The 18,813-nt window shown below is 45.7% G+C and overlaps 1 protein-coding gene across 2 annotated transcripts in view; it reads left to right on the plus strand.

Moving 5' to 3' along the window:
• EEPD1 (endonuclease/exonuclease/phosphatase family domain containing 1) overlaps positions 1-18,813 on the plus strand; it is a 107,332-nt gene that overhangs the window by 48,801 nt on the left and 39,718 nt on the right. The gene's annotated exons all lie outside the window — the stretch shown is intronic.

The raw sequence follows: 18,813 nt of genomic DNA on the forward strand, positions 1-18,813 counted from the left end.
TCTTCAAGCCCTGGGCAGCCTTTGCACTGGGAGGGCAGTGTTGCAGGAAGGGAAAAGGACAATGCCTTCATTTGTTTTTATTTTATTTAAGGAAAAAAAAAAAAGGCAAGAAAAGGTCAAACTTCACACAGAGTAATCTGCTGTAGAAGGGAAAATATACTCCACACACTCCCCAAAGTGCTAAATTTCTTAAGAATAGCAGCAAAAGGAATGTATACCAAATAAGTGCGTATGACTGCTACTGCTAAGCTATTTTGAAATCCACCACTGCGGTACGAAAATGGAGAAATACAGCAAGGTCCTCAGCCTCTTTCTTATATTACAAGGATCTATGTTTATGACTGTGTTTGGAGTGGCGGAATGAGGTATTTTCATTCAGAGGACTAGAGAGTAATTTTAGAAGCGATTAACATGGTGAACGTGGAGGCGAGCATGACCCTTAATTGGATTAAAGTATCAAACGTGGGTGAATTTGCCCAAACCCGTGGCATTTCTTGCAGACGTGGTACAGCAAACGTGGGATTTGTTTAAGGCAGGACAGAGCTGGCATTCCTTGCAGGCTGCAGGTCGCCTCTTCCAGCTGCCATCTGCTCTCGAGGCTGGGGAGAAGTCATCAACAGTTTATTCGCACCTCAAAAAAAAAAAAGTAGCATTAGTTTGGCATGGCAAGTTCAGATTAAATGCATCGAGCTTCTTCATGGGGAGGATTTGCAGCCCCAGTGGAGATGTTTCCTCTGACCAGGGTCAACAGAAGAACACGAAGGTTGTCCCCTACCTGAGGGAAGGGAACACTTTCCACTCTTCATCCATACCTGCATGAAACCTGTCCCTCCTGGCCATAAACTGAGCTCATGACTGCTGTGGTACCCCGTGACTGCTCTCTCTGGCTGGGATGTGCTGCGTGACTGCAGCAAGAAGCATGACACAGGTGCATGTAGTGCCAACTGATACACAGAGCACCCTAGGGATGCATCTTCTAGTTTAATTGCTTGCTTGAAAGTTTGCTTGTAGCTGAGGGCAGCAATTAGCTGTGCATGTTCCCCAGCACGTTTTGTGAGGGAGGCTTTCCAACTGGTGGAAGTTGTACTTCACAGTACCGAGCGGTAACTTTCTGAAGATATCTTTTTTTTTTTTCCTTGTAATGACACTTTGCAATTGAGTAAATGGAAATTGACAGTCTGAAAGCCAGAACCCTCACTCTCTCAAAAAATAAATATTAATTTTAAAAAAGCATGTGGAGGGAAGATGATGAGGCACCAGGCACTAGGGTTGGGGCTCACGTTCCATGGACCATGGCTCCGGCTCCTTCCAGATGTCAAGCAAGTCAGGTTGGTCTTTCCCTCTGCTGCTTGCTAAGCTCAGCTTGTTGGTGCAGTTAGCCCTTCCTGATGCAAAAGGTGTGTGTAATAAAGCCTTAACACCTGTTGCACAAACTGCTGTAGAGCAACAAACACAGGTGCTATTGTAAGGCTTGTACTTCACTGTGATTTCTCTTTCATCTTGGCATGGTTTCTCTGTTGGTTCATGTCTGTTACCTTTTCCAACATGCCAGCCCCTTTTCCCCCAGCACTGTGACCCGTTAGCTGTCTTCAGCTGGGTCTGATGGCAGTGGAGAAGTCCCTAAGGTAAGAATTTGGTATGCTGTCCCTCACTTTCCTTTGCTCAGAGACCTGTGTCAGGGCACTTGCTGCAGGAAGGTGAAGCTCGGCCCCAATCTGCCTCCCAAGAGGCAGCGGGCAGACAGGCATTCCCCTTGTAATGCTTGGATTCAACACCTCTTCCCAAACGAGCTGAGAGGATAGCCTGGGAGAGCCCACAGGGACCAAGGACAAGGAGAAAGTGGCTGCTTCTGCAGTGTGAAACCTTCTTGTGGGACAGGCACAGTGCATGGCGTGGCAGGGCTGGGGAGGCAGCTTTTCTTGCCAGGAGGCAGTCCTCCAGCTCAGTGCCCAGGTGAGCAGTCACCCCAAGAGCATCCTCTCATCGTCTTCAGAGCAAAAGGAGGTGGAGAGATGCTTGTCCATCGCTCCTCTGTGTTCAGTAGGGTGAGGTTTTTGTTTTCATGTCACATCTCTGAGCCTGGACTGAGGGATGGTGCAATGATTATGGGAGGCAATTGTTTATTTCTCGTGCTGGGTGCCTTGTTTAGGAAGGATGAGGTGGTGGACCTCCAACACCTGCCTGCCGGTTTGTGGTTGTGTTTCCCAGCAGAATGATGGAAAGGGAATATATCCCCCACACAGACAGTGTCTAGTAGTAGTAGCAGTAGTTCTTGCACGCTTCGGAGGCTCAGCACCAGGCTGCATTTGTCATTTCTCTCCTGTCACCTCCACTCTCGGCAACCCAGCAGAGCCCTGAGGTGTTTCTGCTCTGCGTCTCTTTTTGTGTCTCTTTGGTTTTTCTCCATCGGAGTAATGCTGTGCTGGGGCCCTGCCAAGAATAATTCCCCTGCAATAAAAGAGCAGGAAAGAGGCCTGGCTCAAGTAACTCGACTGTGCTAATAAGTCTTAAACTGCGAAAGAACAAATGCACCCTCCCCTCCTTATGTAATGTGTAGGAAATCCTGCCTTCTGCGACTTCAGGAAAAAACTTGAGAATAAAGGGGTTTTCTAGATGGTATCTTCTGGGGGTACTTTGCAAAGAGGTTTCTTTATGAACGCTACAAGTAGAGATGCATGTCAAGCCGTTAAATTGCATCTTACGGTACCTGTGAGGACAAAAATCGGGGTGGCAGAAGAACCATTGGGTTTGTGCGGGTTTTTGTTGTTGTTGGTTTTTTTTTTTTTTTGTCCTCCAACCTTGTGACCTTTGCAGGGACTTTCTCTTTTAAAGGGTGATCAGGGCATCTGGCTTACTTTCATGTGTAACTGAGTGTATTCCTTGAACATCTGAGCAACTGTCCCTAACCAGCCATTTTTACCTGTGTGCCACCTTTAAAGATGAGAATGTGTCTGGAGGAGCGGTGTAGTTAAAGGTCAGCTTATCCATGGAAAACCTATTTTCCCCTGACTTTTATTCTAATCTTACCCTGCCACTGCTGTTTGTACCACAAAGCCTGACTGAAATGGAACGGATCAGCGAGGAAAGCATTTGTTATATACGTATAAAATTTCCAGTGTGTGGACTTGATACGTCTGGCAGCACTTAATGCCTGCATAGTTTCAATCCACGCCTTCAGGGCTATTCTACATGTTTGTTTCACGTCACTGGATTCAAGTTGCAGATTGCAGGTATTCTGGTAAATCGGAGCTGCCAAATTACTTCTGCAGATTCTGCAGGATTTGCTATATCCTACACAGCAAATATTGAACGGATCAGTCAACTCGTGGTAATAGGTAGGTGAAGTTAGTAACCAATATTTTATTGCCTGCTTCAGGGACCACAAGGCTATAACCTCATCCTGCTCGGCTTCTCAGAAAAGTTATGCTGCCCAAGTATAGAAAGCAGAGTAGGTATCTACGTGTAGAGCTGCATCCTGTAAGAAGAAATCTTTAACGCTCTGTGATTCTTCTGTGGTTTTGGAGCTCACAGTACAGCCCTGGGAGGAGTAGTCTTGTAGCTGCAGTTTAAGAAGAGCAACAGGAGCACTCCTGAAGGCAAAAGATGCTGGTGCTGCTGTCCTAACCAGGAAAGGATGGGGGCAAGCCAAGCCAAGGGGCTACAAACATGGGAATTGAATACCCCAAATTCCTGACATCATGCAAGTGGAAACTCAGTCAGCCGTGCTTAACTAGGGGAAAACACTGTCTCTGCAGCCAGGTGCTGGCCTGGCTTGCTGCTAATGCTGTGATCTCCAGCTGTGCTAAGCAGGGACGTTTCGTAAAGGCTGGATTTACAGATTCAGCTGCACCCTTCTTGCTGCTGGAGCTCGGCTCAGCGTGGCTGTTGCCGTTGCATTCGTAGGAGAGCCCTGCTGCTCCAGCCTGTCATTAGCATTCCCTGAAGTCACTGGGAGCCCTGCCCAAATAACAATTTCCAGGCTTGGCCAGATGAGCAGAGAGAAGTTGATAGGACACAGATTATAGCGTGCATATAACTTATTTTTAAATGGCTTTGTTCTTCGTAGCAGTGCAGGTGTAAGCTGACATATGGAGGCACAGTGGCCTCACGAAATAATTACAACAGGCTGCAGTAATTTCTCAATGCTATTATATGGTGGGGCAATGGAGACAAGAACTATGGCATGTTATTAATAACGGTGGTTAAAAATAGGAACACAATTACTTCCTCATTTCCAGATCTTTTTTTCATTTTTATTTTTTTTTACAAGGGGGGGACTTTGCCAGCTAGGATTCAAAGCAAGCTCTGATTCACTGGAGAATAATGCTGCTGGCAAAGGAGTGTCTGAGCGCTCAAAAGCTTTGGCAAGGTGCAGGTGAGACCTCCCGAGCAGCTCCTCTCCCGTGCCAGAGGTGAGGATGCGCTTTCCCTCTGTCCAGGGCTTGTCTTTGCCTCCCTCCCCTCACGTGGGCAGCACATCCACTCCATGGTCAAGTCGGGTGCCGCTTTCAAGCACGACAAGTATTTTAGAGCAGCTGGGAAGATCAGCCCTGCTGACCTCATTTCCATCCTCGTGTTGGGGAGGTTTTATAGGCAGGAGCCAGGTTTCAGCCCTGCACTGTTATTTTCAGTGCTGCTGGTAAAATTAATAGAGGCTGGTAATTAAGAGGTTACTGGAGAAAAATGGTTACCCTGATTGTGCCCCCTGCATGGGCAGATGTTCCAGAAGTTGAACAGCGCATAAATAATAAGAAAAAATAATTCATATGGAAAAATACATTCGAGATCATATTGTCATAGATGCTAGTGTTGGCCAGGAATACTGTGGTTATTAAACACGCTCTGTCTGCAGCAGGATGAGTCCAGCAGGCAGTCCCCAGTGACCTATATGTTGAGTTATTATTTTCCCTCAAGTACTGCATTTCTGCATGGACCACGCTCCAGGGCTTGTTGATTCATTGCAGTGACTGTCTACATGGGACAACGCAGGGCTGTTCGGAGACACCCAGCTTTATTCTGAACAATTCAGGTGAGTTTCAGACCAGGCATTGTGCTGCATTTTTCCAGTGCTCCAGCTGAGCTAATTAACCTTGTTTCTGTCCATGGCTCTCTCCCCCAGGAGCTGGGTTGTGAGACAGCTGGGCTGTTTGCAGCATCCCAGCCAGCTCATGTGGAGCAGGTTTGGGTTCCTCTAGCTAATGCTGGCATACTCACATCTGGTTCGTGAGGGCATCTTGGTGCTCTGCGGGCTGTCTGTCTGCCCCATGTCCGTGTGGGACTGTGAGGCAGTGCAATAACGCCCCCCTACTCTTTTTGGAGTAAGTCCCACCAGACAAAGCTATTCCTGGGAGCAATTCATGCCTTAGATTTATATGGATGAGGAGGAAGAGAAGGAATTGGGAAGTTTCCTTCAGCTTACCTTTTCCCTTTCTTTTAAGTGCTTCAGGTGAAGTTGTCTAGCTGCTGTATGGATTTAGCTACAGCAGCTGTCCAAATTGCTCACATCTGAGCTAATTTTTAATGGGTTAGTGAACAGCTAATTGATCAACAAGGATTTTGCTTTGTGGTGTGGTGGCAGGCTTCCTGCCCTAAATCCCTTGTGCTTGCAATACGCTGTTAGTCATGCAAAAAATGATGTGCCCTTTTTTCGCCTAACAAGGGGAAAAGAGCATGAACCTCTCCTGGATACAGCGCAAAGACGCTGTTGCTTTTGTTTTGGGAGTTCTCCTTCGGCTCCTTTTTATTTATAGCCGAGTTTTTTCCACTTCTCCCTTGCTGGTCTGTCCATTGTGCGCTTATGGTCACAACAAGCGTGTGCTGTCCCACTCCGATGGCCTTTTCTCCAGCGTTGCTCATGGCGCTTGCAGGTCAATGACCTCTCTGAGGTTTGGCTGGTGTAAATGTTAGCCAGCTTTCTGCTCAACTGGAGGTGGCCTGCTGGTGCATACACAGCAGATGCTAATTTAGGGCTCCTGTTTGGTCTCTTTGTGTGTTCTCTTTAAACAAATAAGACCAAGTTCATCTCTAGCTTAATGCCACTTAATCACAGAACGCTGTGCCAGAAGCGGTTCTAATTTGGTGCTGAAAAATTAACTGCAAAATATTCAGGTCTGTTGCTTTTTAATGCATATGAAGGAAGTTCCATGGTCACAATGCATAAAGTGACTGCCTTGTTCCTCCTTTCTCCTTGTAAGCAGACAGAAATGTGGAAAAGTGTGAATCTCTACAGGGGGGATATCTTTAGCTGGGAACAACCCCTACCATCTGATTCAGAACCGCTTGCCTCATAAACAAGGTAGTGATTTTTCTGGTGGTAACGCCATCTTCAGCTGGTGTGAGCAGATGTGGCTCATCCACTGCAGGAAGGGATGGGGTCCACCAGCACAAGGGCCACCTTAGTGATGCCTCTGAGTTGTTCTCCTCTTGTGGTGTGCATGAGTGGCGTTGGTAAGGCGCACGCCAGCACCACGCCACGTGGAAGAGGAAGTCTGCTGCACCGGCCCAAGATCCCCACCGCTTATAAAACGTCACAGCTGCTGTTGAATTAAGAGTGAAAATAAATGTCATTGGAGAACAGGAAAATGCTGCCGCAGCACCTGACTGGGCTTTGCAACCTTTATACGGGCAAGCTGGAGTTTAGCTATGATTTTGGCAGCAACAGTAGTGCAGTTTGGGGCTTTCTGTCTATCCATATCTTCCTGCTGTTCCTTTGTACTACTCTTTCCCTTATCTCTCCCTGTGTTTACATTCCTGGTTCATAATCGATGCAGACCGAACTACGAGCACTGCCAACTGTCCTCTGCACTGGCCTCCCTAAGGAAAACATGGTGTTGAGCAATGAGCAGGATGGCATCACACCTTCGTTTTCTGCAGCAGAACGGGATGAGGGAGGTTTGAACCCAAAAACTGGGGGCTGGGGTTGTACCTGAGGCAAGAATCCAGCTAGTGGAAATTTGGGGGTTGCTTCCAACATATCACACAGGGATCTGTTGAAAAAGATTGTCCTTTGGTTACCAAAAAAATAATTAAAAAAATCTAAATTTCTTGCTCTTAATCACTTCCAATTTCTGTGTTGGAAATATTAACACAGAGAAGGAAATCGTGGCTTAAGGGACGATACAGAAGTTCTGAGGCTGAACAGTCCTCAGTCAACAGCTCATGGATTTAATAGATATTTGTGCAACTTCTATACAGAGCTGTTGGCCATAAACATGCTGGAAAAACTACCTGTAGATAAAGGTTGTACTGCACAAGCAAAAGCCCTATCAAAGCATATGATATTTCCCATTTCTTTTTTAAACCAAGAGCACTTGGACTTTGCTGTGGTTTGTGTCACTTCACCTTCTGCTGCAAGGAGCTTCCAGTCCCATTTTGACTTTTTTTTTTTTTTTTCTGCTTGGAGTAAAGCTGATTTTGTGAGTTCTGAAGTGCACATCTGTGCACCAGTTTAGGCAAAATGCAAGTGAAAGTCAGAAGATATACAGTAATCTGTCCATTGATTGTCAAGTTGAAAGGAAACTGCCTCTATCTTTGATCTGACCCCTCACACTTGCTCTTCTAGCCTGAATGTGCCCCTCTCCTTCTTCATCCTCTCTCCAGTCCTACTGAACTAAAGCCTTTTTGCTGGCTTCACTTGGCTTTTAAATTGTCTTGCCACACCTTTAGTGCTTCCAGTTAGCCCAAATATGTTTTGATCAAGCCTTTGCTTTCAAGCCACTAGGCTTGAATTGTGTTATCTCCCACCTGCTTGCGAGGCCAAGAACTCAGTTTCCTTTGATCATTCTTGATATTTCCTCAAAATCATTCTAACACTGTCTTCTGTTCCAAGATGTGCTGCAGCATTTCTTTCTCCTCTTCTGAAGCCTCTTGGCAGGCAGTTTGAAAATCAGTGTCTTTTAAGATATTTCAAGTTTTAGGCAAAACCTGCTTGAAAACTGTGGCCTTTATTTTGGAGGGTGTTGCAAAATTCTGGCAAACAGAGGAGGCTTCTGTAGCGTTGCTTCGAAGGAAGGAAGTAGTTATGTTTTTGATTTCTGTTCCTCAGATGGGATTAAACTTCCTCAGATGGGACTTTTAACTTCCAGACATGTTGGACATGGAATTATTTTTAACTTGCAAGAGTGATTGTCTAAAAGGAATTTGTATGTACGTTCGGAGCTGAGCAGCACAACCACCCAGAACTATTTTGCTGCCTTAAGTTGAGCCTTTCTGGTTTTGCCAAGCTGCAGTGACACTTCACAATTGGTGTTTCATATGCATCTTGTCTTACTAAAGATAGTGCCTGGAGACATCAACTCTGGGAGGAAAGACTGATGAATTTGTATCAGAAAGATCTTTTTGTCTAAAAGTTCTTCAAAACAGAGTGCTATTAAGCATGTCTCTTAAAAATAGAAAGTACTGAAGGAATATCAGCTCTGTCATGGTGGTGTCATTCATCTTCAGTGTGTAGATATGGCTTGATTTGGCTAAATCCTGGTATTTGTAGGAATATGTCTGAAGTTGTCCATACAAAACTCCTTATGGCCTGGCTTTAAAAATACTTAATGGTGCATTTTAGGGTATTGTTTGGAGTCTATAGCCAGAGCAGCACTAAGTGCAAGTACTGTCCTAGTTGGTATATAAGTGTGTTTTCCATTGGGAACATAAGTATGATCTGAAAACTTTTCTGCAGGAGACTTGACAAGTGTCTACATTGTTATTCCGTTGTTGGTTTTTTGTTTTCCCCAGGGATTTTTTTCCCTAATTTTCAGATCTTCCCAGGGTCATTGTATCCTAAAGACTTGATCAAATGTTGTCCATAAACTTTGCACACTATATTTACTGCAAGGCAATTTCACAGTGCCTGGGAACAAAGGTCTTGCAATAGCTTGAATCCATTGTCCCAAGAAAGCATAGAGGTTGTTGCTACCATTTTCATTACCGCTGGTGCTTGGTTCAAGTTGTACCTCCCAGGTGGTAACTTGGGGCTGGTAGAAATCACTGAGACTGGTAGACCTGGGACTCCTTGTTCAGCAAACCCAGTTGCTTCCCTCCTCCTGTGGCAGGCTGCTCTGCCTTGTTATGGCGTGGGGACGGAGGGCGATGCTTGGCCATGCACCAGCACAGGCAGCTTGGGAAGCACGGGCATGTGGAGTTCTCCCACTGCAAAAATAATTGATGCTAAAGGAGAATTGTTGAACCTTTCCTCCATTTAGTGCCACCTGAACTCCAGCAGGGAAACAAATTGAACTTGGAAAATGCTGCTTAATGACACGTCTGCATACAGTTTCCTTATTCCCTGTTTCCACCCTCCTGTCTGCTGCAACCCATCAAACACTTGCGCATTTCCCTGACACCCTATTTTAACATCCCCTTTTCAGTACTGTCTCTTTGTCTTATGAGTGTGCTGAATGGCAGTCTTGATATTTTAGTACTGTGTTATTGCCTATAGGTGTTAAATCATGAGTTTGGTTGTTTTTATAGGTTGATTTTATTGCATAACTTTAGGAGGCAGTCACGTTAACAAAACCAGTATAAATCACACCTCTTCAAATAACCTGAAATGCTTTCTGTGGAGCAATGATTAGTTTATCCTCAGAATAATCAAGAAATGGGAATGAGAATAGTGTTGTAAAAGGGCTGTAATTTCCACTTCATGTACTTTGTAGACCAGCAGGTGCATAAGTACCATTGAGGAAAAAACACCAGAGCCCTGTTTATATTACTTTAAGCCCAATATCGATCCAGGAAAACAGTCACCAGGGCTCAGAGTGCGATGTTCTCACTTATGCTCACTAGGGGTGCCTTATGTTACCTCCTTTGCCACTTCCTCACCGTTTTTTGGGGGTTATCACCTGTTCAGGCTGGAGAAGAAAGTGTACTGCAGCACACCGGGGTGGAGGAAGGCATGAAGTCGCAGCAGCTGGCAGAACATCGGGGTGAAACCACAGGGAACATATTGGTAGCTATCTACACGACTCCGATTCACGTCATGCATGTAGCATGCTAAGAGCTACTTTATTGGCCTTGGAGCTCTCTCCATAACATGGGAAGCCTATGTAAAGCTGCATGAGGTATAATTTTGCACTGCTGGGCTGAGCCCAACCCAGTTCATGAAGCACTATATCTTCCCATCATCGCTTTCTGAAGTATGATTGTACTTCAGTTTTAATATCTGGGGAGCTCCTCTTCTGGCCAAGCAGGCTTTCTCATTCCCACAGAAGATTTGTGTTTCTAAGTCTATTTTGTATTGAAGCCTCTGACCTAAATAAGGTTAAGAACTGGACAACACAATTAACTCTGAATGCCAGAGAGAACAAAAGGAGAGGAAGAAAAAAAAAAAAAACACGCTGAGCTTGAGCCACTGTTCTCTGCATTCAAAGGCACTGTCTGTGTGCAGTGCTCTTGTGTCCTTATGCTTTAAAGGCCATTCTTATGTCCAGACATCCCCAAGCCTGGCACGCAGGGATACTCTTTGACTGGGAAGCTTTCAGAACTTCTTCCTGTGTGTCATTGTGAAGTTTGAAGCTGGGACTGCTTCCAGCTTGCTGAAGACACTCCGCCATTGTTTCCCCCTAATCCCCTCCTCCTTGCAGAATATGGTATTTATGGAGGATAGCATGTTCTCTTGTTTGCTTTCTGTGCAGAAACACAAGCAGCAGTTCATGGGAATAATGTAACCCTGAATTACCGATGAGCCAAGGCAGAGGGCAGTTGTATGGCGTGATGGTGGTACGAGTGGTTGGCTCCATGGATTTCTCCAAGTGATGCTTAGCTACCAGGGCTGCCTCTGGGCAGGGCTCAGTGTCTCTGCTCGCTGGCCGACCATCAAGAAGCACAAACTTTTGGCATTGTGGGCCTTATGGTTTTCAGCACGAAGAAACAGTGCTTCTCTCTTGACCCTGCTTGCAGTCATTTGGGGGATTTGCTGCTGGTTTGCTATTTCTTTGTGTGCAGGTAGCCAGGGGAAATAAAAGCAGGTTAATAGAACAGGGAGGGGAGGACTTTCCACTGAACCAGCCTTTTTTCTTCCCAAACCCGAGTACAATGGGAAAACAAAATGCTGGGCAAAAAATATATTTCTATATGTGCGTGTCTTTACAAGGGCATCTTTTAGCACAGAAATTTAGCCTTGGAAGCTTGGATTACATTATTTATAATCCCGTGATGTTGTGATAGTTGTATTATTGATCTCAAGTGGCATTGAGATTAACCTGACTGGTATCAGGAGTGAAAGTTGCTGCTCCAGAAGATTTTGTACAGTTCTTGAAGCATTTGAGAGCCTAAGGAGACAAAGCAGATAAAGGATGAAAAGCAAATCTATCCCAGTTAGGTTATTTCCCCTTTTCCTGCCTTCAGAGTCAGAGCTTCTTCCAGTACACCAGGCTGTACTTCTGTTCCCTTTCATTCACCTTCTGATATTATTTATTATGTGTGGGCATGTGCAGTGCTAAAGGACTTGATGTGAGGAGAGAGGAAGCTGGAGTGGGATGTGGTCTGAGGTGCATGGAGGTGTGATGGAGGAGCTCACACACACTTTTCAGCAGTTTGTCTTCTCTTCAGGGTGTCTCCTCCGAATTACTGGAACCTGTGAACAGTTTTAATCATGAATACCAGCCAGCTCCACCCTAAATCGATGGCATACAGATATAGAAGTCACCTCTACAGGACTGGGCCCTAACCTTCAGTCATTGCCAGTTCTGAAAGTTCAAAAACAATGAAGATAGCCCATAAAAATAATAACAGGATTAATTGGAGCTACATCTACCAACTGTGCGGCCAGTTGTGATCCAGAGACTGAAACCTCTTGCAGCTACGCCTGGTGGAAGGGAAAGAGCTGCTGTCTGCTCAGAGAAGGCTGGAAGGGGGCAGGATGTTTCACAGCCAGGTCCGACGTCCAGTGAAGCTGACACAGGAGCCGTCTGCCCTGAGCTGTGTGGCGTGTGTGCTGACTCGGCTGCAAGGCCCTGGCAGACAGAGGTGTGCTGCTGCACCCCCTCCGGTTAACCCACATCCCTTTTGCCTTTCACATCCTGTAGACAAGATGGGTGTTCCCCTTCTTGAAACTGCCTTTTGAACACTGCTGTGTTTTGGGATGGGGGTGGGGAGAGAGGAAAGCCAAAGCCAGACACCCCTGCAGGTGGGTTGCATGCCACGTGAGAGGTTTCCTCAGGGCTGAGCTGGCATTGAGGTTGATGGCAGCAGCGTTGACCAACTCTTCACTGCAGTGTATTCCTGACAGGGGGCTGATCCCAGTCGAGCGGTGGCTCACCCCATGAGGTTACCAAACTCCTCTTCACACTGCCTCTGTGCCTGTCATCCCTTCTTACTCATCGCAGGAGGCTGACACCCCAGCTCTGCCTCCCTCGCTGTGTGGTGAGGCAACGCAGGTTTATCTGACTGCTTTGGGTGCAAGGAAGAAGTCCGCCAGTGCTGTGTACACACCTGGAGAGCAGCCTTTGCCTTTCATAAACCTGCAGCTGAACCCAAATAGCCCAGGTTTCTTTGCTAGGCAGGAGGCAAGCAGTTGCTGGTGGCTGTTTGCCTGCTCGGCCCATGGGCTCTGCCCTTCTTCAGCCGTTGGGTAGGCAGGATGTAGCCATAGGCAGTGATAGGATGAGGAGTCCTATCTAAAGGGGGTTTTAAGCTGAAAGAGGGTAGATTTAGATCAGACATTAGGAAGAAATCCTTTGCTGTGAGGGTGGTGTGGCACTGGGACAGGTTGCCCAGAGAAGCTGTGGATACCCCATCCCTGGAGGTGTTCAAGGCCAGGCTGGATGGGACCTTGGCCAACCTGATCTAGTGGGTGGCATCCCTGCCTATGGCAGGGGGTTGGAGTTAGATGATCTTTAAGGTCCCTTCCAACCCAAGCTGTTCTGTGATTCTTCCACTGCTCTTTGGGGCTGTGGGAAAGAGGAATGTGTCCCCAGCCCTCTGTAGAGGAAAGGGAAGTGCCCGTGTTGAGGATGTGCTCCTGTGATAACCCATCCTAGTTTTCCATGCACTGCTTTATGTGTCCATTTCAACTGTTAAACCGTGCTTCAGAGCTAAGAGTAAAGTTTGTGCCTGACACATTTTTGCTCTTCTCCGAACAGCAAAAGGAAAGTTTGAAATGCTCCTTTCGGCTCCCTTCTTACACTTTGCTTTTCTGGGAAAGCTGTTCTTAACATTTTTCTGTGTGATTGCATCTTGAGCTGTTATGTGCATTGCCATCTCCTCTTGTCTATCTGAAAGAGGAAGGGATGATGACTGTCTTTTCTCTTTGTAGCCTTCTTTCACATAGCCTTCTTCTTCCTGTGTCACTACATGCTCATTTTCTTGAGCTCCTTTCCCAGAGGATGGTGTCAATTCAAGATGACCTTATTCAGAGTGAGATGCCGAATTGCAATCTTGTCCTCAGCTTTTTCCTTCAGTGAAGTACTCCTGAATGATGACATTTTTGCATTTTTTCCTTTTTTTTTTTTTTCTTTTTTTCTTCTTCTTCTTCCCCTTCAGGCTCGGTAACTTGGCTGGTCTTTCCCCGAGTACTGGGGTTCAAGGCACAGGGGAAGGGACGATATTTTTTTTTTATTTCACGTACATAGACCATAGCAGAGTTAACATTTGAATAATTTTTTTATGTTTAAACTATTGAAAGACAGCGAACATCCAAGGGGCCACAGCCAGGTCTGTTGTATGACAGAGTTGTTGCCATATTCTCTAAGGACCATCCCCTTGGGCCTGCCATCTCCTTCCTCCTCCTCCTCCTCCTCTCACAACGTGAGCCGTTGCACTTGGTCCATGTCAGGACATTGCAGCCACCACCAAGTCCCAGGCCCTGCTGGCACTATGCTCGAAGAGCAGCCAGCCTAGCATGGAGACAGCACCCCCACAAAATGCTACTCCATGGACTCTCTAACAGCAGAATAAGGCATGGAGGTTTTCCTTCTCTTTGGATGTTCTGGCCACCAAGACTGTAAAACAGAAGACATCCCGTTGGAGAAATTAACGTGTTGCTGTGTCTTGAAGCTTCAGTACCTTTATATATGCTACACAGCTGCATAAAAATTCTGTGTTTTGTCAAAGTAAATGGTGAAGGGAATTGGTAATTGGCTCATGAATGAAAATGAGTTTGGAGGTAGAAAGCCTTGAATTTAGTCATGGAAGAATAAATAGGAAAACAAATGAAATTACCTTTTTGATGCAGACGGGCTGTGCAGAAATGCAATAATTATCCCTATTAGAAGTCCAATAAACTCTATTAACCTTTCTTACACTGCTAAGACTTGTGTAATGCCAGGCACTTTATTTTCCTCTCGTACTTCCACTAATACAGAGGTTGTGTGATGACAGCTGCTTTTCTCTTTTCTCTTTAAAGCTGAAAAGACATGTTTTTTGTTGGTGGGGTTCTTTTTTCTGCCTAACCAAGGGAGATAAGAGAACTTCCTCTTATTAAATCCTGTGGCAATGCAATCCCAACCACATAATATCCGACTGAACGCTGAGATGTGCCTTTGGCAATTTTTATTTTTATTAGAGAGACAGCATTTCTCTTCTTTGAACATGAATCCTAGTAACCCCAAAGATGTCTGGCTGGATCCTTGCCGGCAGGGGGTTACTTCAGTTCAGTGAGTTCACTCTGCTCAGGGTTCACAGCAGCCTGGATCCAAAGCACCTGAAGCATTTGTGATATGCAGCGTGAGCGAGGCACAGAAGATGGCAAGAATCATGTGTGCAGCAAAGTCTTCTTTTTGTGGCCTTCTGAGAGGCTTTAATTTTATTTTATTTTTAAAAACAAACAAACAGAAAAACAACACCTCACAGCCTTTCAAAATTAGGAGGATTTGGGGTTTTGCTTTGAAGTTCACTTGTGTCTGCTCTAGAAGAAAACCTTTAGTGACAGAGCTGCCAGCACAGTCACAGCTATTGTCCCTTGTTACACATCTGGTGAAGCAGATATGACAAGTGCTGCTTGCTTTAGAGCTTAAACCATCCACAAACCGGCCGGTGAGAGCAAATTCCCCCATAGGCACAGTCCTCTGTAATTCATGCAGTGGTCATTTTTACAGATTTTTGTAGTAGCTGTTTATGTGGCTATGCCCTGCTTATGTACGGAGAAAGCATGCTGTATGAATTTGAGCCCCAATGGCAGTTCGTAGGTGTCCGTGTTTCACCATAGCTGCCTAATGAAATGAATGTTGATTGCAGTCCTCCCAGCCTGTGTGATTCCTTAGGTGCTCTGCTTTGGGTTTTATTTTATGTTGTTTTTAATTTTTTTTTTTATTTTTAAATAGCGCGTGACCTTTTAAGACTAAGCTGTAGCTGTTCGGTGTTTGGGGATTCATTTGACACACTTTAAGAAAGAGGCAGCCTAAAACTGCTGCTGCCTGCCTGAGCCTTTCTGAGAGGGAGACCATGGTTTTTGCTAGTGCTTTCCCATGCTTCTAACCTAGCACTGGTCAACCATGTGCTGAATGTCAGCCAAACCTGTCCAATGAAATGAAACTGGTTCTGCTAGACTTATTCTGAAAAGTAACTACCAGCAATGGCTAGGTCTTCAAAGGAAACTTAAGTTTAGCTCTATGTCTCATGTAGTTTTAAGTTTAGAGTTTCACGTGCCCCATTTTTGAGTAGTGCCAAAGATGCATTAGGGTTCTGTTCGTTTGACATCCCCTGATTCCTCCACCTTAAAAACTCCTTACAAACCAGCATTTGCCCAAAATCATAGCCAGAGTTATAGCTAGGAAATATTTGTCCAAATTAAAAAAAACAAAAAGGGGGGGGGGGGGGGGGGGTAGGGGAGCACAGAGGCTATTAAAAAATCAAACCAATGACCCAAGTAGCAAAGAGTAAATGCTGAAGTAATGGATATTGCATTAAAGCTTTCCTTAAATCTGAAGTAGGAGTCATTTGCACTGTATAATTAGCACTTACATAATGTATATACTTTCATATGCTGTGAAATGTCTAAACAAAACATTAAAAATTGAAGTGGTCTAAAAGGAGAAGGGGATGGCTTGGGTTTGTAGCCTCTCTGGATCTGTCCCATCTCTGTCTCTTCTCTGATGTGATGCTGGACAAGTGTCTTCACTTCTCTGCAGCTTCAGGCATATTCTCAGCATTGCTTAAGAAACACGTGTTTCTCAGATCCTCCCTATAGCTGTTTGTTCCTCTTTCTCAGTGCTCAGTGCTGATCCAGGTTAATCTGGGAGCTGCCTGTCTGTGAAGTAAATTGGCTTCACTTAAACAGCTGCTGAACGTGGCTTACTGATTGGGAGTGGTGACTGCTTAACCCATTTTATCTGCAGTTGTAAGAGAAAGTCAGACTGTGCTCTGGCCACCCAGCCATACTTGCTGGGGGCCGTGCTGCTTGCCACCTTGGTGAAGCACGTGGAGATGCACAGGTCGCAGCGTGTAAAGGCTCCAACTTGAAAACACCCCATCAGGAAAGCTGCTCGGTGGCAGGGAAGGGACCTGGGGACAGGTCTGCCACATTATGTTCTCTGGTGCCTGGTACAGCACATGCAAATGCCCCTTTTGGGGAGTCAGGGCTGTGCCACGCGGCTCTTCCAGGAGGGCAGACGTGACCGTAGAGTGGGGAATGGGATGCGTGGCAGTGCTGAGAGGTTGTGTTGTGTTGCTAAGTGGCTCTGCTGTACTCCGTCAAGGCCTGGCCACACCACCCATTTCCTTGCACGGTGCGATAGCTTATCAGATTGGATCGCTTGGAGACTGACACTGCGGTGTGTTAAGCTTTTTTTATTGCTGTGACAAATACAGCAATTGTATTTGTCTTAAAAAAAGTGGGGAGGTCATGATTGATGCCCTTGAACTAGCATAAATTGTACTAAAAACTACATGTGGTCCTGGTTTCATAGCTGTTCTATCCTCACGGGGTCCCCAGATTGATGACAGTCCGTCTGAGGTATGGTGGAGAACCACCACTGTGATGACCGAGAAGAAACCGTGAGCTGCCTTGCTCCCGTGCACAGTCCTCAACTCCAGGAAAGCAGTTACTACGTGTCCCATTGTACACGCCTTTTATGCAGTCGTTGACTGAAGGATGGTTAATCCGCTTTTGTGACAGCACCCATTATTGCTAGCAACATAGGCTGGTTAGGTACCCATATGACACTCCTAATTTGAAACTTGTTATTCCACATATAAATATTCCACAACTTAACACTTTCAATGATACCCTCCATGAGATCAACTTCAGATTTTACTTTCAGGTCATTTTTTTTTTCAGGTCATTTTAGTGAGGCTCTTCCACTGATGAGGTTCATGCTGGTCTCAAAGTCATGAGATACTAGAACAAAAAAGATTACCGTGATAAGTGAATGTAAAATTACTCAACTGTGCTATTTTCTACGTGCATATTAGAATAAGGGAAAAACTTTCAGCTGTGCTTGCTTCAAGGGAATTCTTAATATGGCACATTAATAAGCCCATGCCAGAAAATGCCTTACTGGTCAGGAGCTCAGGAGAAGCTGAAATAAATGCTTAGGCAACCCCCTTGTTCCTCGGGTGTGATGTGACTGTGGTTTCCTGGTGGGTGACACATCCCCTCGGTAGCATTTGCTAGTGAAAAGTTTCACATGGGAAATCTTCCATGGAGAGCAACTTCAGTCTGAACAGCAGCTCACTGACCAGGAAGCTTGGGAGCCACCAGATGGGAAGGGTATATGGACAATGGTGACATCCCCTTATGTGAGATGGGGATGGAGCAGGGGGAAGTGGAAAAGCTGCTTGGCTTCTTTACTGTGTGTCTCAATGTCCTTTGAAGAGACTGGCACAGGTCATTGTCAGGGGGAAAAAGTATATTACTTGACTCATCTGTCTAGTCAGATAAAGCTATTCCTATGTCACTAAAGACTGTTATTGTACTATGTATTTACTATGCAGGGTAATTGTCCTTTATAATGAGTAATACATTTTTATGCTGTATAACAGTGTGTAGTTCAGGGGAGTGGCTACAGTGGCAGATGGTAACCCTTCAATCCGGAAGATCCTGGAGAAACATGACTGGGACAACAGAAGCCTTATGAAGCTCAACAAGAAACCCATATCCCAGCACTGTGGGTGAAATAGTCCCTTGCTTTATTACAAGCGGGCAGTTGGCTTCCTCACTCAGAAACTGGTGCAACACTGGAAGAGGTTATCTCAAGGCCGTAGTGTCTCACATTTTTGGAGGTTCTCAAGACTCAACTGGGTGAGGCCACAGCTGACCTCAGGACAGTTCCTCGTGATAGTCGTGACTTTGAGGGGCTTGCTGCCTCAGATGGCCCCTTCTGACCAATGTTTCTGTGTTTGTGGTACTATTGGAGACAGAAATTCAGGATTTGGTTGATGGAAGATTCTTCTCTGCACTACACACAGTTTCCAGGAATTTTCTAGGATGCAGTAGGGAAAAGTGAATGATAGTACTCTGTGAAATAGGCCGTAACATGCTCTGCTATACATTTGTTGCGTGCTTTCTTTTTGAGTGTTGAGCGGTCTGTCCCTTCTGCTTAGTATAGCTCTGCTGGAAAATCCTGCCAGCAAACCGAGCAGATGCTTCGTGGAAGAAAGCAGTTGTCTGGGAGAGTACCGAGTCAGCCATTTGCCTGACTTTGAGAGCTGAGGAAGGATTACATTCTCGCCGGGGTTAGAGTTACAGACATGTGATGCATCCCCTGGGGGGTTAAAACCTTTCTGTGTTACTCTGATACTCAGAGCAAAGGCTATGTGAGGCTGTGGCTTTTGGCTAACCTGAGGCTTGAGCCTCGTGGAGCCCCTGTCGCTCTTCAGAGCCATTGTTACAGGGAAAATAACCGGACTGATAGAAAGCCCGACTGGATTGCCATTTGGGTAAAC

This window comes from Cygnus olor, chromosome 2 (genome assembly GCF_009769625.2).
Source record: "Cygnus olor isolate bCygOlo1 chromosome 2, bCygOlo1.pri.v2, whole genome shotgun sequence".
NCBI classification, from domain to species: Eukaryota; Metazoa; Chordata; class Aves; order Anseriformes; family Anatidae; genus Cygnus; species Cygnus olor.